The 20,101-nt window shown below is 37.4% G+C and overlaps 1 protein-coding gene and 1 long non-coding RNA gene across 5 annotated transcripts in view; one reads left to right on the forward strand and one right to left on the reverse strand.

The window, feature by feature from the left end:
* SLC16A12 (solute carrier family 16 member 12) overlaps nucleotides 1-17,765 on the reverse strand; it is a 30,657-nt gene extending 12,892 nt beyond the window's left edge. Inside the window, exon 1 of one of the 4 annotated variants that reach the window (XM_072423909.1) lies at nucleotides 17,614-17,765. The gene's annotated coding sequence lies outside the window, so the exon portion shown is untranslated. Of the gene's footprint in view, nucleotides 1-792; nucleotides 808-2,406; nucleotides 2,968-11,018; nucleotides 11,151-17,613 lie in introns of those variants that run through there. The other 3 variants (XM_072423911.1, XM_072423913.1, XM_072423912.1) reach the window with 3 other exon arrangements.
* Nucleotides 10,589-12,522, forward strand: LOC140339300 (uncharacterized). The gene is made up of 2 exons (XR_011922421.1): nucleotides 10,589-11,093; nucleotides 12,000-12,522. It is a non-coding gene; the product is annotated as an uncharacterized lncRNA (long non-coding RNA).
* Nucleotides 17,766-20,101: the final 2,336 nt, after the last annotated feature.

A 20,101-nucleotide genomic window follows, 5' to 3' on the forward strand; every position in this document is an offset into this window, starting at 1 on the left:
AATGCTGTAACATTGCATCAGCTCATTGAAACAATACCATGGTAAATGTATACCATAATCGGAGCAGTCCAATGAAATATTGATACAACTATCAAACCATTATACAACAAAAAATCCTTACGATTTATTTATAAACTTTATATAAAATATAAACTTTATTTGATCTACATGGTGCAGGACATTGAAGCATGTGAAGTCAGGGAGTAAACATGTTTACTGTGTATGTCCCATGAGCTAAGTTGCTGTATGTAGTCATATCCTCTTGTGTAAAACAACTTTTCTGCTCACCGTCTGGTCAATTAAAATATATGACCGACAGCCCTCGTCATTTCCAGCAGTAAGAGTTCTGGTAAGTGGATCGTTCTTGAACTGGACACTATATTTATATACTGAAACATTATATGCATAGAGCATTCCAGACAGTTATTTGTACATAGAGTATTGTATATAAATATTTGCTGCTAAAAAAAGAACTGGAAATGACTATTATTAGATGACTAGTGCCAGTCAAAGTGTTATTTGTATTAACAAAAACTCAGTAAATACATAAATAAGGATTTATTTTATTGAATGTCAATTACAGTACTTGGAGTACGGAATACTTGAAGTTTGACTTTTCACCTTACACTTCAAGAGTTGTCCAAAACTTTTCATTGTTGTATAGACAAGGCTAATGTAGAAAAAACTTCTATTTTATGCTTCCCCTTTACCCTTCAGCTTCATGGAATCGCCCACGTATGATATTCATCAAAAGATGATATGATATTCATTCACTAAGTAAAATAAACTTACCTTGGTAAAAGTTCATAGAATTCTTACGGTCTGACAGCCAGGGGAATTATTTAAGGAGAAAAACACCCAGCTTTAAATACAGATACGAAATTGTTAATAATTGGTGTACAGTTGCAGGATTCCAGCAGTGAATGCTAAAACCAGTGAACCCATTTCATGTTGTTTAGACTTCTGTAGAAATCAGGAATTCACCAGTGCAGAGTCAGCACATTTTCAGAGCTGTACATTTTCTTGGTATACAGTCTGGTGATTAATACTTGGTTGGGAACATTGCTGTAACCATTTATACTAGACTTTTCTAAAGGACGATGCCAATTATTAGCAAAATCAACAGACTTTTGCATTTGGGTTATTTTTATCCGAGTTTGAAACACCATGTGTACTCAGTGTACTCAGTGCAATCTAATAAAGGTTAAACTTGGGACTTTCTAAGTAAACTGAGTTCAGTATAGATTTTCTCTCTGTATGTTAAAGCTGAATATGCTTATAGTTTGCCTTTTCCGATTCGCCATTTTCACCCATTTTCGATCTTTGGATGGAAATTATAAATAAAACCCATCCATTTTTCTAATATACATAGAAACTGTGATGCCATCATTAGGATTCTGTGCTTCTTTATAGAATGCAGGGAATTCATGGCTAGTTGGGATGGGGGGTTGTACATAGCTTAATAAAACAGCAGACCGTTTTAAATGAGGGCCATATGGGGTGCTGAGCCTCCCTGCTTGAAAAAGTGCGGATCAGGTCAAGGACAGTGAGACTGGGAATAAAAGGTCTCGAAAAAACTGGAAGCTCTATCTAACTTGCTGCAGCTTTTAATGCACACTGTGAAAAGCATACATTGTGCCACTAATAATAGTGGCGAAATATTACATTGCAGCTTACAAAAAGAAGCATATGTTTTATGTAGCCCTGCCCCAGAGGAGCTTGTTCACATTATGAAACTAGTAGAAAAATAATATATTATAAGAATAGGTATATAAAAGGATAAGACACTCACAGGTCTTATAATATGGACTAAACATCGTATTAATTAGAAAGCAGTCGTGTCTTTTTTTGCAATTGATCTGTAAGTCTAGGGAAGATTTCAAATTAGACATTAAGCATCTTTGTATCCGTATTTTGTAACAACACTAATACAAACATAAAAACTTAACTAATACCTTCTACCAGCTTTACCAGCTTTATATATAGGCACCAAAGCCATTCATATTAGTATGCAAGGCTAAGATGTTATCCAATGCAGATCCCTCTAAAAGTGACTAGAAGAATAATAAGGTTCTCACTTAGCCCCATGGTCTCCATAACTATTTTGCCATACAACTGTACAATGAGAATGAGAATGTAATATATTAGAAGTATCTTCAGCACTTCTATATCTAATATTTGTGTATAATATCATATGTGTTGCCAGACTATTTATTGCATGGGAAATAAATCAGAAAACCTTCATACATCAGCTAAGCACAGAATTCACTGGAGTCAAATATTTCAAGTTAACAAATGGCCTTGTCCAACACAAAAGGGCATCAAGAATAGGTAGAAGTCCAATCAGCCCACTGTTATCTCCAACTTACAAACATACATGTGATAGCTAATAAAAAGTGATCCAACCTTTCTGTACATCCAAGGCCACCAACAGAAAATACTAAAACAGAAATAACAGTTAGTATTCAGACAAACGATTTTCACCATCAGTGATTGACGTGTCATTGATGTAACTGGCAACATAAAGCCCCAGGAAAGGACTGTTTTGTGCTGGGAAAAGCCAAACATCTCTTGTTCCTGTGACCTTGGGGCAGATTTCACAAAAATGGGTTGGGACAGGTGACACAGACACACCCCAATAGATTGGTTTTCCAGCTGATAATCCCTTTTAATCACAAATCATCGGCTTTTAAATGTTTAACTTTAGCAGAGGTATCTGTAGCTGAATAACTTTACTACAATGAATAATTTACATTTAGTAAATCTGTTAACTTTTTTAATCTGAATTTGCCACATGAGCAATGAAGCATATCTAAACCCAAGAAAATGATTTAATATATCGTAACATACCAGTCCAATGTGGTGGCTACATTAGTTTACTTTTTTGAGTTGGGTGGTTAAACTGCCAGTTAAATACTTCCTGCCTTAATGTGACAATGCTCACTCAATGTACTGTATGATAAGGACAGTGTTATCATCCCAAGACAGAAAGTGTGTTAAGACAACAGAACACTTCCTTAATTTATGAACTGATCACTTTGTGCAGTAGGATGGTGGATTTTTTGGCTTGGATATATCCATTTTGAATATTTATGATGCTAAAAATATCTTAGCATTTTAGCAATCAGCCGATTAAGAAAACCTTTATAATGGATCTTTTGATGTGATACTGTCTTCTCTAATTTTCACTTAATTCATTTATTTTTTGACCATAGCCCTAATAATCATCTGCTTTACAGTTAGGTTAAACTACACATGTGCAATTGTTCTACAATAATCAGCTCAGGACCGTTATCGGACAGGAATCTGGCATGTGTACAGCGCTCGTCGTCCATCATCTTGGCGGATACACGGCGACCACCGAACAATCGTAATGGAAGTGAAGGGGGAGAGAGCCCAGCGAGGTGCTGCTCTGTTGTTCTCCCCCTCCGCTCTCCATAGAACAGAATGGTGTTGTATGTACAGCACTCGTTCATGTATCATGCAGTCGTTAGTCATTGGAAAGGATTGTGAAAGATCCTTTCCAACGACAATGATTGCTCGTGTGTACATAGCCTTAGTCACGTACTCATATGAATTTATCCAAAATGTCTGTCCACTAGGAATTTTAATTAGTTATCTGGTTAAAAACAAGAGTGGTGGAACATTGGATCTGGACTTCCTGGATAGTGTTAAGACGTTTGCCTATCTTAAATTACCAATCTTAACCCTCCCGCTGTTGGCCAGTGGGGGCAAACCCCTCCTAATTTTGGTTCCGCTCCCCCCACCCTAATCCTGCTGCCCCTCTATCTTTTCTTCCCTCTCTAACTACTTTCATTTTACCTTTTGCCCACCTAAACTTTTGCCCACCTAAACTAATCTTTCAAATATCAAGCAGGACTCTCTAACCTACAGCCAAACACCTGTCCCCATACATGAGTATTGGTATAATAAAGCATGATTATCTCTATTTTTCACAAATAGGCTTTTTGTATTGTTCTATTGAATTGAGACAATGTACACAATTACCTTACTACATCAGGTTTCACAAAAAGAAACAAGAGTGGTTACAATAAAGTGTGCATACAATAAAGTGATCTTACAAATACAATTTTTTATCCAGATAAATAATATGTAATTTTCATTCAGCATAGCATGTAATAATACTGATCTCAATGTTCCTCTTTGGCTTGTCCAATTCTCTGGTCTCCTTACTTTCCTCTTTTCCAATTCCTCTGGTGCTCCATATGACAGTACTGGGTTACAGGCATACAGAAGTTTATGGGAAAAGTATTTGAAGTGCATCTATTTCTTTTTAGATATAGCGCAGACACGGGCACAATATGTGCTACAAATGTATGGGGACTGCCATTGTTGACCTTCTAGGAATTCTAGCTATGTGTTTGTGGCTTATACTTTTACTTGTTTATGCTAACTGCTTGCAATTCACACAGCAAGGTACATCAATATATGGAGCAGTCATTGTCACAGTTGTTCTCAGCTGTCATTCCAGAAAACGTAGGTAGGCACTAAACTGTAACAAGTATAAGGCCAGTATGACATAGGAATGGCACTCTTTAAGTTGGCTTAAGACTTTAACCTGAGTGATCAAAGCAAACCATTCAATAATTCTCTATGTCACTGCACAAGGAAGGCAATGGAAACAGGGAAACAAAGGAAAAATGCTTCCTGCTTCAATCACTATTGGAAAAAGGTGATGATCAAGTATGGATTTCTAACCTATGCTAAAGTATCATTCAAAACCATAGGACATCACAGTCTTCTAGATTCTTCCAAACTAGCTCAGAAATATGAACAGGCACTGGCCATTCACATCAATACAACCCACACTTTGCACTGCACTGAAAAAGAATTTATTAATTTCTATTCCAATGCTGTAAAATCATTCATTTTAAACAACTATAATTCTCAGGTCATTTTAATGAATATAGTCCTCTGTCACTATGCAGTCTAACTTCGGAGATTTATTTTGTCACAAACTCCTATTCCTAATCGGGCATGACCTTTACCGCTCCCATTTCCTCATTTGAACTACATCCCTTTGGCTGAGGTTTCATACCACATGTTAATTCTTGCACAAAAAGCAAACTATCACCTTGTGCTTTGTTCAGTGAGTGTAGAAACAAATCCATATATGCTATGAAAGCCAAAAACAAAAGTCAACACATTTGGGGAGTTTGGAGAATAGAACATAAGCAGAAGATGGAACCCTAGATGTCCACCGCACCGGAATAATCCACACCTAATAGAGAATATTTGGCTACTTTCCATAGCTTATTTCCTCCTAAAAATGCTTAGAAATGTAAACATACATTTTTGTTACATATTTCCCTTTGTTTTATGTATTTGTTCAATATTTGTACATTTTCTGGTTTTGGACTACTATTGGGTTATTTTAGAATTTAGACCAAAACAATAATAATAGTAATAATATAGCCTAGCCCCAACTAGACATTTTAAATATCATAATCTAACAGAATAGGGAAGGAATACAACTTGATTTTTTTATGTCCTCCTGTGAATAGATTGGTAGGATTTTCCTTTACCTCCTTTTTCTGTAATACCCATATGAGAAAAGGCAAATAAGGTCATAGAGAAGTGAAGACAGAGGCATTCACATACTTCCTCAGTCTACTAAAATATGTTTTATTTCCACGTCCCTGTAGGAGAGATGCTCCATTACTTCCTATAAGGAAATCTGGCAGAGGGTCTACGCCAGTGGTGGGTAACCCACTAGCTATGGACAATCCCTGACATCCCCAGCACATATTTTGAGTAGTGAGGAAGTTAGTGAGGCAAATCCCCTCCCCCCGAAAAAGTGTCCTTATTAAAAGATTTCCTTCCTTTTCCTCTTCTGGTAAGAGAAACATTTCACAAAGAGAAAAATGGAGCCTCTAACCCACCCTTTCTCAACCTGTTTACTCTAGGGAACCCCTTTGAATAATATTTAAGTCTTAGTGATCCCCCTGCTATAATGAATTAAATTGGGGTCAATGGGTAAAATTTCCCTTCGAGTATTGGTCAGAACATCACCCTTTTACACAGCTAATGTCATGCAAGTGGATCTGTCGAGTGGCTTTGAAACCAGAACTAGCAGATATCAGTCAACCCTAGGATCCCCTAGCAACATCGGGAGGAACCCAAAGGTTTCACAAAAACCTGGTTGAGATTGGCTGCTCTAACCCCTCATCACTCTAAAACAGGGGTTCTTAACCTTTTGATGACTCCAGACCCCAATGGATTGTCCAAAATGGTCCCATATTTTATTTATTTATAATTTTTATAATTTTAATTAAAAATTTAAACTTGTAGAATATAATTAAATACAAGCATTTGCAGGAAATGTTGAATGTTGTTGAAGATTATATCGCGTTCCATTCAGGTACTACCCAAGTATAAATTAATACATTAAATAAATACCAGTACCCAGACATTGAGTCCCATACCCCCAGCATTTGTTTCCTATACCCCCAAGAGGTATGGATACCCCCGGTTAAGAGCCCCTGCTATAAAACAAGATACATTTCAGATAGAATTTATTAGGTCATGCAGTTGGATCCCAAAATATGTGGAGAATTAGATATGTTAAACCAAAAATACAAATATTGAATATTATTATAGCTAGGCTTTTCTCTGCCTTGTGTCAGGCAAATTCAATGGGTAGAACCGTGAGGCCTCTGCTAGGTGAACCGACTGTGCACATGCTATCTTGTGTAATATATAAGCTTAGTATGTGTCTTTCAGTTTAAACAGAAGAATTACATTGTGAAAAAGAGGCCAACTTGGCAGGCCTGCAAGGATTTGAATGTTTGCCTTGTGAAAGAAACACGTGGCTGAAGTATGACTCAATCCAGCTCTGACATTAGTCTATCCCTGCTGACAGCAAAGTGAGACTGATCATTTCCCAGTGTTTGTGGGAACACGCCACATGTGATTTTCTTATGTAGTTCCTGATGTCAGGCTCCAATCATTCCAAGATAAACACTTCTCTTCACGTTTCCGATATGTCTTTGCCCTGAACCCAGTGAAGAAATGAGCACAGGCACACAGAGTATTGTACATTCTTGACGTGTTGTCGGTTTCACCTTCTCCCTATGCAGTAATCAGTGTGCTGTGTCATCAGAATATCTAACACAGCACTGTACAGTGAAGGATATGAACTATACCCAGGATAAGCAACAGTCATTGCGGGATGAATTAAATACCACTGTCATAGGTCTCAAGACTTTAGCTGCCCCAGCACAAAGCTGGAAAGGGCTCAAGCTGTCACTAGGAGTATGGCTAGATCCTGACACTCAGAATTATGTGCCTTGGGTCTTCTACTAGGCTCCCTGTGCCTCCTATTCAGGAATTTTTACTATCAACCTAAACCAGAATATATATCAATTTTTGCTGAGCATTCCTTGTGACAATTTTTTGCATAGTTAATTAATTCGGGGGTGATAAGCCTATAGCATTTTAGTTGGGTTTAGATATCTATTAATTGCAGTAAAATAAGAAATCTACTAATTGAAGCTTATTTCTATATTGCTTAGCAAAAGAAACAAAAAATAAAGTTTGAAACTGAGAATTTGAAAGTTACTTTGCGTTTTGGTATGAGTGTCAAGGTTTTTCAGACTTGTGACTACTGTGAAGGAAGAACCAGAGAACTAATAAAGTGTAGAAGGATGGGGAAAGAAACTGAAGACCTGTATTTGAGTAAAAAGACAGATGGATAGAGAGAAGGAACTGTATGGGATACAAGAAACCTGGTCACCTGTTTTTCATTATCTCAACCCACAGAAGAAACGTTTAAGTAAAAATAAGTACAAGGCAGCAGATAAGTGTAACGAAGCATAAAATCTTTAAATAACTGTTAGTTGATGAGTGGACAAAGGTTTCAAGGTTTTACCAACCAATGGTCACCAAAATTCCAGTGAATTTGTCTGTGTAAAGCTGACAGTCTCACTTACATAATCAAGTTGGCTTCACTCCAAATTCATAAATGAGCAATGGCCAATTACTATCCAGGGTTACCCAGAGAAATGTCTGGAAATATACAGCTTATCAGAATTATATCCATTATCCTTTCATGGTGGAAGCTAACATTTTATTGGTGAGACCAGATATTTCTTAGACCACTGTGACCTCCCTGAAAATTCATAATAAGCATCTAAATTAATCATTTCTTTGTGAAATCTTAAGATTTTTATAAGTTTTATCCCATAAAAGCATATATTTCATGATTATTTTGTACTTACAGAAGTCCTTAGCTTCTTATGTGCGCAGATGAAACCCGTGAGAGCCAAATCTGAAATACTTAGGACTAAGGGGCTGGGAAGCATTTCAGAATTGGCCTCAGGCAGTTTAGCTTACACACAGCCTGGGCTTTTCATCTTGTGTACTCCCACAAACGTCTGAAACACATTAGTCTAATTCACCATATCTCCCAATATATCCTCACTAACTTTATAAATAGGACCAAAAAAAGAGCCAAGTCTAAGCTTTGACAGAGGAACCACCAAACTGGGATTGCAATAGATTATTGATTTTTAGGATTACTTAGAGATCCATCCATATTGAACCTAATGATCTCCACAAATATTAGATGGATGGGCACCAAGCATTCTTTCCACCGTGAAACTTTTCAGATAGGCAAATTGACATGCGGAAGGAAACCAGGAACATTTTGTCCATAAGCAGGACATTCTCTAATGTTTCAGCTGTGTTTTTGTCAGGTAAAAGAAAACACGATTGTTACCGAATGAAGACAGTATTCCTATACAGCCTTACAGCACTAAAAAAGTTAATATAAAGGAATGTAAAGGCTACATGAAAGTTATGTTGAAGAAAGGTGAGGAAGTTGGGGTTGATGCTACAATGTGCTCCTCAGTGAGACTAAGCTACAGACAATTGGTGGTCTGTGTTTCTAGGTTATGTCCTAAATGTATACAAATGTGCCGAAATATAAGCCTACCAGATGTGTTCTTTTATACCAGGGGTCACATCACCTCCAGCAAAGATTAAAGGACACAGGCCAGGGGTTGTAAAACTTTGATGTTTTTTTGTCCTAGCTGTCTAATAGCATTGAATATGGTTCGTAGGCTTGTTATTGATTCTGGGTATTAAACAAGTTTTCTGTGTAAGTAAATCTTCTAGGTCTTTGGATGGTGATTTATACCATAGCTTTCCACCTATTACATTTGCCAGGGTTTCTGATATTCATAGTTGTGAGATACTTTGCAGTTATAAGCTACACGTCCACACTTATAGAGGAAAGAGGTAAGTGTGAATAATTTCTTGTCAAGTTAACAACAAATACTGAAATAAGGGTAATATCGGGAGAATGTTCTATTACATATACATTTGCATCCATACAACAATGTAAACACATAATGGGAAAAAAATCAGATACTTTCCCAACATCATCATATCCATTAAAGTACAAGTCTGCCTGGCCAACTCCACTTTTGTCAGCCCTCCTAACCTAAGTTTATCTGGAACACTTCATTCTAGTTATGGTGAGGAGGGCTGGGTGGTGGAAGAATGTAGTTTTTGGCTTAACTTAGACTTCTCCTTTAAGGGTTTTAGATGCTCTTGATTTATACAAAATATAATTCAGACCCTGAAACTGCCAAATTGATCTCAGAAAAACGCATAAAAAGCTTTGTCAAACCTGGATATTCATTTTAAAAAGCTTTTAACATTGTTAAAGTATTTACCTATCATGTGCTAAGCATTCACATCTTTGTTTTTTTCCAATCTAACAAAATGATCCTGAGCATTGTACTCTATCCATATCTGAGAGTAGCTGCCATACCTTAATTTACTAAACATTCCATTAATCTTACAACTTGAATTGAGTTGACTTTTAAGATGTATGGAGACATCTCACCTGGCACAAACCCAATGGATGTCTGAAAAGATCTCAAATTGTTGTGTTTGCATAGTGCTGTTAATGGAAGGGTAGTGAAAGAGATAATCTGGAGGTGCTAACCTGCACACACTGAAAGAATGGCATGTCTTGTCTATAAAGGAAGTCATTTGTTCCAATAGCTTTCTCCTATAACCTATAGCAATCTCCTGTTATTAGCCCATCATGGTTATTTACCAACAATACATTCCAGTGTTAATTGGCACTAATAAAACTACCTATGGGGGATTTACTAAGATTCTATGATTCCACCCTGTTCACTTCATTCTTCACTTCCATCTTGCTTCCAACATTTGATCTAGTGGTAGCTCAATGCTCCGTTGTGTGATCTTTCTCTCTCTCTATATATATATATATATATATATATATATATATATATATATATATATATAAAAGTTCAATTTCCTGCAGATAAACTACAAACATATAACACAGATTCATAAATGCAACAAGTGTGAGTTTTGGTATGATTCCTGAGCAGGCTGGACGAAGGAGGGACCAAGCTAGCAGCCAATCGGGCTTTGGTGTAGTACACATGGTTAGGATAAGCCTTTTCCAATATTCCTATGTGGTCTACAGAACAGACAACAAAGGAAATCCCCCTCCCCCAGAACACCCAGAGGCCCCACAGATATCAGTAAAAACCAGAGATGTTAAGTCTAGAATGGAGTTCCAATCTGGGAATACCAGGACTATCACAAAGTTATGTGACTGAGCAATGAGCAGGCAGGAAACTACCAGATAAAGCCATATTCAAGCCTAGGTCTTACACTATCTGCAAGTAAAACAAGACTGAACGTAACTTTAAAAAAGTTTACTGACCAAATTTAACACCAAGGATACTAAAAAAATATTTCATTTCTAGAAGTGACTTATATCTGCCTGATTATTAATGAACAACTTCACACTACCACCACTGTAACATGAGACCTAAACATAAGAGATACTAAACTCTTATCTGTGTACTCCTTAGAACATCTTGTGGGTTATTACTGAACATGGATTGTTATCTATGTTCCAGACCTTTAAAGGCGGAAGTAAAAAAAAAACCTTTCCTATGCCAGTCCTACTCTAATAAAACCCTTGTTATGTTCCCCATACTCACTCCAAGTAGGAGGACCAAAGTAGAGCATCCATTGACACATCCACGGATCATTAAAGAAAGTCATGGATCCCTGAGGTAGGTGGCACTGTCTTTTCCTTGTATCCTGTGGCTGGAGATGGAAGCTTACTGTCCATCATTGCAATTAAACTTCTCATTCTCCATCCATCTGTGGCTCCCTTCTCTATCTGTTTACACAGTAAAATAAATTGACTGACAAAATTGTATTTACCTAGGAGGGAGGGGGCACATGGGGTGAATGTAGACAGTCAATTCCTGCTTATCAGCTGAGACAGGATTGACAAGTAAAAATATCTTATAAATGGGACTAAAGCTAGGAACACCAGTACAGGCATGCATACCATTCTGCTTTTAGAAAAAGACATACACTTCACAGTGAACTCATGTTTTGTACATCAGTAATAAGGTTACTTGTTAAACGCTGCAGGTGTTGTTTCAACCACAGTACGACCGGTGTTCTGGAGTTGAGAATAGTTGAAGTTGAAGTTTCTTTCTCAGCCCTTCATCAGCAACTGCAACTGCTTTTCAATCACTGATGTTGAAGGCGGTTGCACTCAAGTCAATGGAAGTGGCTGGCTGCTCAAGTACGTCCGGAAGCATCATGTTGTGTTCAGCAACTAAGGTGGCTATCCACAACAACCACACTGTAACCACCTCCAACCACCTGCACAAAGTGGCTTCCAACTGTTCCCATTCAGATGAAAGAGCAGTTGAGCCTGAGGCAGACCACATGTCTGAAATTAGCCTTACCCTTCTGTTCTTTAATGAAAATAATGTGGTTAATAAAGAGCAGAGTCTGACATGTTCTGTGCAATATCAATCTTTGGAAATAGGCAGGTCCCATTTTCTTGACTCTCTTGTAATGAGTGATAATATATTGTACAATACTTTTAAGCAATAATGTTTATTTTACACAATATAGGTTTATTTTATTTTGTTTATTTTATTATTTTATATTCACAGTGGTGCATCCATATCACACCTAACAGCTTTGCAGCCTGAACGCTTTGCAAGGAAGTTAACTGACCTAATGAAAATAGAGTGTCCAGAGGAACACAGGGAGAACATGCAACAGGCCACCAATAGCCACCATGCTACCCTGATTTTGATTACAGGTATAATGCTGAAGTCCTAGGCAGGAGGACCTAGGCAATAGGATCTATGGTGGACAGAGGTAATCATTATTACACATGAACATTTTTCAGCATGTTGGAGAAGCTCACAGCAAGCCTTCTGAACCTTTCCTCTGCTATAGAGACAGAACGCACACATATAAACCAATAACACTAACAAAAAAAATTATCACGCCACATGCAAAGGCTCAACCTCAAGGATGAACGAACGCCTTCTGCTCCTATTCCCATGGAAAAAGTTGCCTATCCGCAGCCACACTTTAAATATATTTTGTATATCTACTGTATATCTCCTAAATTCAATTAAAGGATATGTGGATCACCAAGTTAAAATAAAAAAACTATTGACAAAACTTTTTTTTTGAATAGTGTATTGATTAAAACCCCTGATAGATATTTTTTAGCTGTGTGTAAGTAGATTTCCTGCTTTACACTCATAAGTGGAATTTAAAGAAAATACTTAGAAGTTAGAAGTCCCTTTGGTTGGAACTTTTATTTTTTTCCTCACCTCCTGCTACATTGACAGCCACAGTTCTGAACTGAACTGAAGAAGCAACTTGGATCGGCTGTGAAACGTCTTCAGCATTACAAAAATAAATCCAGTAGAATGTGACTAACTGCTGAGAGATATTGTTTAGTTGATGTACATGGACACCAATACAAGGTTCCTTATCACTGTACAGATCATACCAAGCTTCACAGTCAGATAACAAGACAGAGTTTTATGTTTGCTACACATACTTATGCTCACTCCAGTTTTGTGGTTTTTCTGCTTGTTGTGGTTTGTGACTGTTTGTACACTTTTATTAATTATTATATGTTCTGCATGTCAAGTGTCAGTTGTGTGGAAAAGCCAGTATATGTTGTACTTCTGCCTCTAACCTATGAACCTGTTAGGACCTGTTCAGCTTAACATGTCTTTTAAAAACAGTAACTGTGTATTTATAAAGTGCCAGCATATTACTCAGCTCTTTACAGAGTCCATAGTCATACCACTAACTGTCCACAATCTAACGCCCCCATCAAAGTCATGGCCTTCTTATGGCTGGAAGCCAAATGACCTTCCAGTATGTTTGGAGAGCGGGTAAACTTGCAAAGAACCTACATACACACGTTAAATAGAGTTTGACAAGTAGACAAACAGTCGTGCTTGTCCTGGGCAAAAATCTAAAATCTAATGTACAGCAGTTCCCTGACATAGTTCTTGGATTGATAAAAGATTGAAAAAAAACTATTGCTGTGCATTTCTAAGAAGGAGAGAGCAAAGCGCCTGCTCACATAGAACTTCATCCTCCATAGAACAAAACAGCGCTATGTGTACACTGGAAATAATCATGATAGATCATTTTCGTGTGACGTCTATTGGAGATCTGTACAAAGTATAACACAAGGAGAACAAACTTCAGTTAGTATCATTGGCCAAGATTCAAACCCGGCACCCTCGTGAAGGAAAGTGAATGTGGTAGCCACTATAAACTTTTAAGCCCTGTTCAGACGTAAAATTTTCACTGCTAGAAATGATCCTTAATATTATCAATAATAAAAAACTATATTTTCATAGTGCCAACAGTCAACCCCGATCTTCATCTGCATTGGGAAATCCCCATTGCACATAATGATCACGAAAGTTCATCTCAGGAGATAACAATTTAGGGTCTGAATATAATTAAAACCATAAGCTTACACACGCTGGATAATTGTCATTTGTCATCCAAGATTATGATGTCTCAAGCAAAAATCTAGTGTGTGTACAGTTGTCCCCTGACGTTGTTTTGTGATCAACCCTGGCAAGTGACTAAATGCCTGGCCGGACTATGGACAACAAACAATCATAATGGAAGTGAAGGTGAAGAGAGCGCAGCGGGGTGCCGCTCTGTCGTTCTCCCCCTCCCCTCTCCATAGGGCAGAATTGTTCTGTATGTACAGCACTCGTTCATGCATCGTACAGTCGTTAGTCGTTGGAAAAGATAGTGAAAGATCCTTTCCAACGACAATGATTGCATGTGTATACATAGCCTTACCCTTTCCCTCTTAAAATAACAAAGCAGCTCAGTGTGTACACCAATTGTGCGATCATCTGTCCCTGGAAACAATCACAAAAAATCTTTTCAAGGGACAAACCTGCACAAGGCTTTAGACTCAGGAGGACATCCATTTGCATTAGACAAATCCAACTTCCCTTAGGGCGAGCTGTCTATGGATGACTAGAAAGCACTCAATTAAAGTATTCAAACTGTAAGTCAAAGGAGGGCTGGAGGCTGGAAGTGGGGAGGGGTAGGCTGACACCTGTTCAACTGTATGGTCAGAGGTAATCAGAGAACACATACAGACATCATACATGTAATCACTATTCACATAAAGTTATATTCCCCACTGTATAGCCCAACCAGTACTATACTGGTTCTGTCCAAATCTTCAAAATTTAGGAAAGAGGCTTTTGGCAGGTCACACTGCAACACATAGCTCCAAAATGTTTCCTATTTTATAACCAAATCCCTCTGTCCCTCTTTGTTCCTAAACTGCTTTCCTTTTTTGGTTAGATATATAGACCTCTCTAAAATAATGTATCATTAAACTACCAAAAGCCACATACAAAGTAGTACAATAGGTCACTTTTTCGAATTATTTTTGCATATCAATTCTCCATTGTTTTGGGAACTGAGGAATTAAGAGAGATGTGTCCTTTGTCTATATTCTGTGCCTAAAAGAAGTCATCTTTCTGATCTATTTGGGAGTTATTGGTGGAAATATTAACATAAAAATTTGTGTTAATTAAATGATAAGTCAAGGAAAAACAAAGTGAGTTTTCTTATAACCTTGATCCCCTAAATATTGAGAATTGGTGATGAGTTATACAGGCTTGTACACATCTACAAATGGGCTACCATCCCTTCTTTTGACTATAGCTTCATGTATAGAAACTGTGTATTGGTGTTAATAAATAAATATGGTGATAAATAAGCTAAAATAAAATTGTAACAAATTATAATTTTATTGTTTACCAGCCTGGTTTGTGTATTTATATATAAACAACACTATTAATATTGTACAATGGAATTCTAAATGCACAATAAAACTGGTTTGAGGACCCAGTACCCAAAATGGTATTTGGTGATATCTGGACTATAGGGGAGGGTTGCAAAGAAGGAAGCCTTTTCTTACAAAGAAACCCACATCCATGGGTGAGCGCTACATTTGTTCATTGGGTATAATGTTCCAAAGTTTACAGTGACCCGTGATATGTTGAGGTGCCAATTTTGAAGTTCCAATCTAATTTCCCATTTTCTTTCTTTCAAAATAAGATTTAAAGGTAAAAATTAAAAAATCTGATTGGCTGTTAAAGGCAACACCGAATCTCCAGCACATTCTATGATAATGCCCAATACTAGTACTTCTACTACTAACAAGTCAAATTTGTAATGTGCCACATGCTGCTTTTGTTCGTTTTCATATGCACAATGAGAAAACATGCCAATGTAATGCTAAGTACTTTCCCTTGACAGCAACAATCTGCATTACATTTGAATCACTAGATTAAGAACTTTCTCTGCAATGCTAAATAGTTATATATGTGTTACAATGTATTTTATTGATTTTGTTTCCCAGCAGTGAAAGAAGGAAGTTGAAATATGCCTCGGGGTAGCAGTGAAGTTCATATTTATCATTTAAACTTTTTGTAACTTTTACATTTTTGGAATTTTCAAACTCATTCCTGCATAAAAATGGGCTAAGTAAACTAAAGATTGAAAAGCAAAAATAAATACTTTCAGCTTCTATATCCTTGTTCAGAGCAGGAGGAGGAAAAGGAGGAATAGAAATATGTCTGCTAATGAACAAGCGTGAAGGCTGGTGCCTTATAATAGACCTAACTGCTCCCAGGCTTCGGGCTATCACCTGACCTGCCCTCCACTGTTGGGAACATAAGGATCAACATTGCAAATATCTTTCCAAATGATGCACCCAGCCGTGGAGATCACCTAAACTAACTTTGAGAATGCATAAACAAAATGCTTAGACTGAAAACATGACATCAGTTTATAATACAGAAGAATACATTGTGTGACATGTAACTAATATTTTAATATTGCTCTCATTTACATTTCATTCATACTTTTGCGTTAAGTGTGTTTCTTTTACAGTGCTTTTATTTGAAAGTTACAGCAATTATTATTATACTTCAGTGGGGCATACTTAAAGTTTTGCTTTTAGAAAAGTGCAAATCATTGTGGTTTCTAAACTTGACAAATACAAGCCATCTGGACTGGTGCCCGCCAGCCATACCATGCCCAAAAAAACAGGCGATTATTCAACAACACATATATCCTACAAAACAGCTATAAATTTATTTACTGCAAATTTTTGATGTGTCTCTGCCACAAAAGTATTAGAAAACCACAATAGAGATAGATCATTGGCAGAAATGTTTAACAACAACCCCCATGGCTTATGTATACATAGATGGTAAAGGTACTTTGTCAAGTGCAGATGAAGATCACTAAAACAATGTACAAACTGCTTGTGATTTATATCTCATCAGCAGTAAAATTTCAATGATTTTACACCTAGACAAAAGGCCCATGAAGCAAAAGAATATCATCTTCTTCACAGTTCATTTGATATGATTAGGATGAATGAGTTAGAAATTCCCATTTGTTACAGAATTGCAGAAAATTGTGGCATTGCATATTATTATAGATATATCATTATTTTCTATGTCCAGCCAGTTTTTGATTTTTCTATAGAGCAGGAAAGGAATAAAACCTTAACTTCCTATATTAGTGGCAATGGTCACCAGACAAATAACAACTCAATGGAGTGTCTAACTGTTCCCTACTTAATCAAAAATTAAAAAAAACTTTGACGGCACATACACTTTCAGGTAAAGAATCTATCATTCCGATAAGAAGGATTTATGGAGATCCTATCAAACAAACTCATCCAAGAATTGATCCCTTTACATTGAAGCCTCACTTCAACTTTCACCACATCTGTATGTAGAACCAGACAGCATGCAGTCATTTTACAAAAAATCTTATTGACTTATAAGTCAATTTACCTGTTTTACTTTTTGTATTTCAAAAAAGTTTCCATAATGGTCCTGGATAAATATAACCTAAAATATTACAAAACACTACTTAAAATACAATTTGAATAAAAGCATGTTTAGCCAAACTCACTAGTAGAAAAAAAAGTTGGCTTAAAATTGGCTACAATTTTCCTATTCCTACATGCAGTATTATGCAGTAAATGCAAAAAGCAATACATAAAAACACTAACACTATTTAATAAGTAAATTGTATAAAAGCACACAAAGTCACATTTATAGCCAAAGTAAAAACAAGAAAAATGTTAGGTTAAAGGTACACCCCAGTTTGCGCCTTCAGATATACAGATTACAGGAATTCCAGCCATAACTTTTGTAGATTAAACTCAGATCAGCTTACCATAAACTGTGTTCCAGGACAGACAACAGCAGCCTCAGCTGTATATATATATCCTGTGTTTGTGTTATCTGAGTCCACACTGATCCAAAGGAAGTTTAGAAGTTGTCCACAAGTCAGCTCCACGTTTGTGATCAGATGCTGAGCTACATGTACTAAAACCTCAGGTGCCTGAATTGTAATGTTAATTCCTCAATCTCCGCCCCTAGACCGGTCCTGCCAATGCAAAGCAATAGTGAACTCCCTGTTCATAAATCACTAGAATCAGGTTACACATTTTTTTTTCTTTTTCAGCTTTGTAAACTCATCCCACCCTCTGCCATACCAACTTATTGTGGTTTATATAAATTCAGAATATGCACCTTCTATGTGTCAGGTTGAAAAAAAATGGGCAGAAGTAACTTTTTGGGTATCAAAAAAATATTTTAAAAGCCCAGCGCCCTGGCTTGTTGTAGCTGAATTTAAAAATGGCCCCTAAAGGGAGAAATCCCTGGCTGCACAATCTTGGGATGGAGAATATGGATTGGCCGTGTTGGATAGGTTCAGCAGAATATTATATTATATTACCCTTTGTGATATCAGCACCAGAAGTATCTGTCGCAGTACAACTTCCTGCCAATCTTTAAAGCTATTAATATTATTATTATTATTATTATTATTATTAATAAACAGGATTTATATAGCGCCAACATATTACGCAGCGCTGTACATTAAATAGGGCTTGCAAATGACACAGTAATACAGACAGTGATACAGGAGGAGAGGACCCTGCCCCGAAGAGCTTACAATCTAGTAGGTGGGGGAATTTACACACAATAAGAGGGGAGATATGTAATGGTGGGAAGTAGTGATGGTTTCAAAAGACAGAAGACGGGTAGGCAAGTTTGAAAAAATGGGCTTTGAGTGCTCTTTTAAATGAGCAGAAAGTAGGAGCAAGCCGAATAGGATGAGGAAGACCATTCCAAAGAGCTGGGGCAGCTCTAGAGAAGTCTTGTGTCCGTGCGTGTGATGAGGTTATGAGTGAGAAAGTCCTTAGTAGGTCATTGGAGGAGCAGAGAGAGCGGCTGGGGAAGTATTTTTTTTACCAGGTCAGAAATCTAAGTGGTACTGTGGAGGGATTTGAAGGCAAAGCACAGGAGATGAATTTGATTCTAAGGTGAAATGGAAGCCAATGAAGAGAACTACAAAGAGATGCAGCAGAAGAGGATATGCATGAGATATGAGCTTAGGGTCCTCACATTTTCACTTAGCATAGTAAATGGGGTGAAAATTCACTATGCAATGATTACCCAATCACATGTGAGGAAAGGAGTTGTGGTTTCACATGATTGGATGGTCATCTGAGCTTGAGCTCAATTCTATTGCAAGGTTATAATTCATTTTGCCAAATGAATAGCCATATTCCATTACTTATTCAACTGAATTGTGTCTGTGGCCACCTGTAAATTTTGTTCGGAGGAGCATGTAACAAAATTGCCCATTTAAAGAACTCAGGCGTGTAGTTGTAAAAAAAGAAGAGGGGTCATGGTGCATGCCCGCCCCACTACACCCCTGCCTATGAGTCACTCAAAGGGGAAGACACCTCCTCCAGAGTGATATCATGATACCAGAACCCGCTCCCCACTCTCAAACCTGCGATGGGAGGGCAGTGTTTAGAGAGACAACCCGCCCACTGTCCTGAGCCTGAAATTCCGTACGGGAGCTGCGGACCACCAAAGGCAACCAGACATGTCGTACCTGAAGCGGTCTTTACTAGCTTAGCCTGTTTTTACATGTACCTTACATGTACCTATGTAATATGTGGGATCACTGACCAACTGTGAAGCATGGGTGGTAGTATTAGGAGGGGGTGAGCAGTGTCGGAATTCAAGCTACAGAAAGTATTTGCCGAATATCTATGCAAGTATTTAGGAGTATTTGAATATACTTTAGAGGTTTCCTAGAGCTCCCTGAGAACCCTAAAACCAAGGTAAATAAACAATGCTATAAAAGTAAAAGACTGACAATGATACATGCAGGAAACTCTGTATATTAGTAATAACTCACTGTTGTCACAAGTGATTTCTCTTACTGTAGATTTACTTGAAACCTAAAAAAAAACCTGTATTGCCTGAAAATTTCAGACCCCTCCTAAAATAATAATGGCTATTTATGGTCCCAATTATTTCCAAGGAATTGACCTGGCACAAGCATGCAGCTTTTGAAATAATAAAGTCAGAATTCCTGTTTGCCAATAAAACCCCTAAATCAAAATAACAGCCAGATAGTAAACATTTTCAAAGGGGGACCTTCACGAATATCATGTGTGCATATTTTCCCAATCAGGGTTTAATTTATGACAACACCAGAACACATGGTCTGCAGCTGTAACATCATTGTGCTGCTGGAATCTGCATTTCGTATGATGCTAACTATATCTGCTCCTAAAAACTTCAGTAAAAAGTTATCTTCAAACAACAGCTGCTGCATCTCTTGACCTGCTTGATCCAGG

The sequence above is a fragment of the Pyxicephalus adspersus genome, chromosome 10 (assembly GCF_032062135.1).
Source record: "Pyxicephalus adspersus chromosome 10, UCB_Pads_2.0, whole genome shotgun sequence".
NCBI lineage: Eukaryota > Metazoa > Chordata > Amphibia > Anura > Pyxicephalidae > Pyxicephalus > Pyxicephalus adspersus.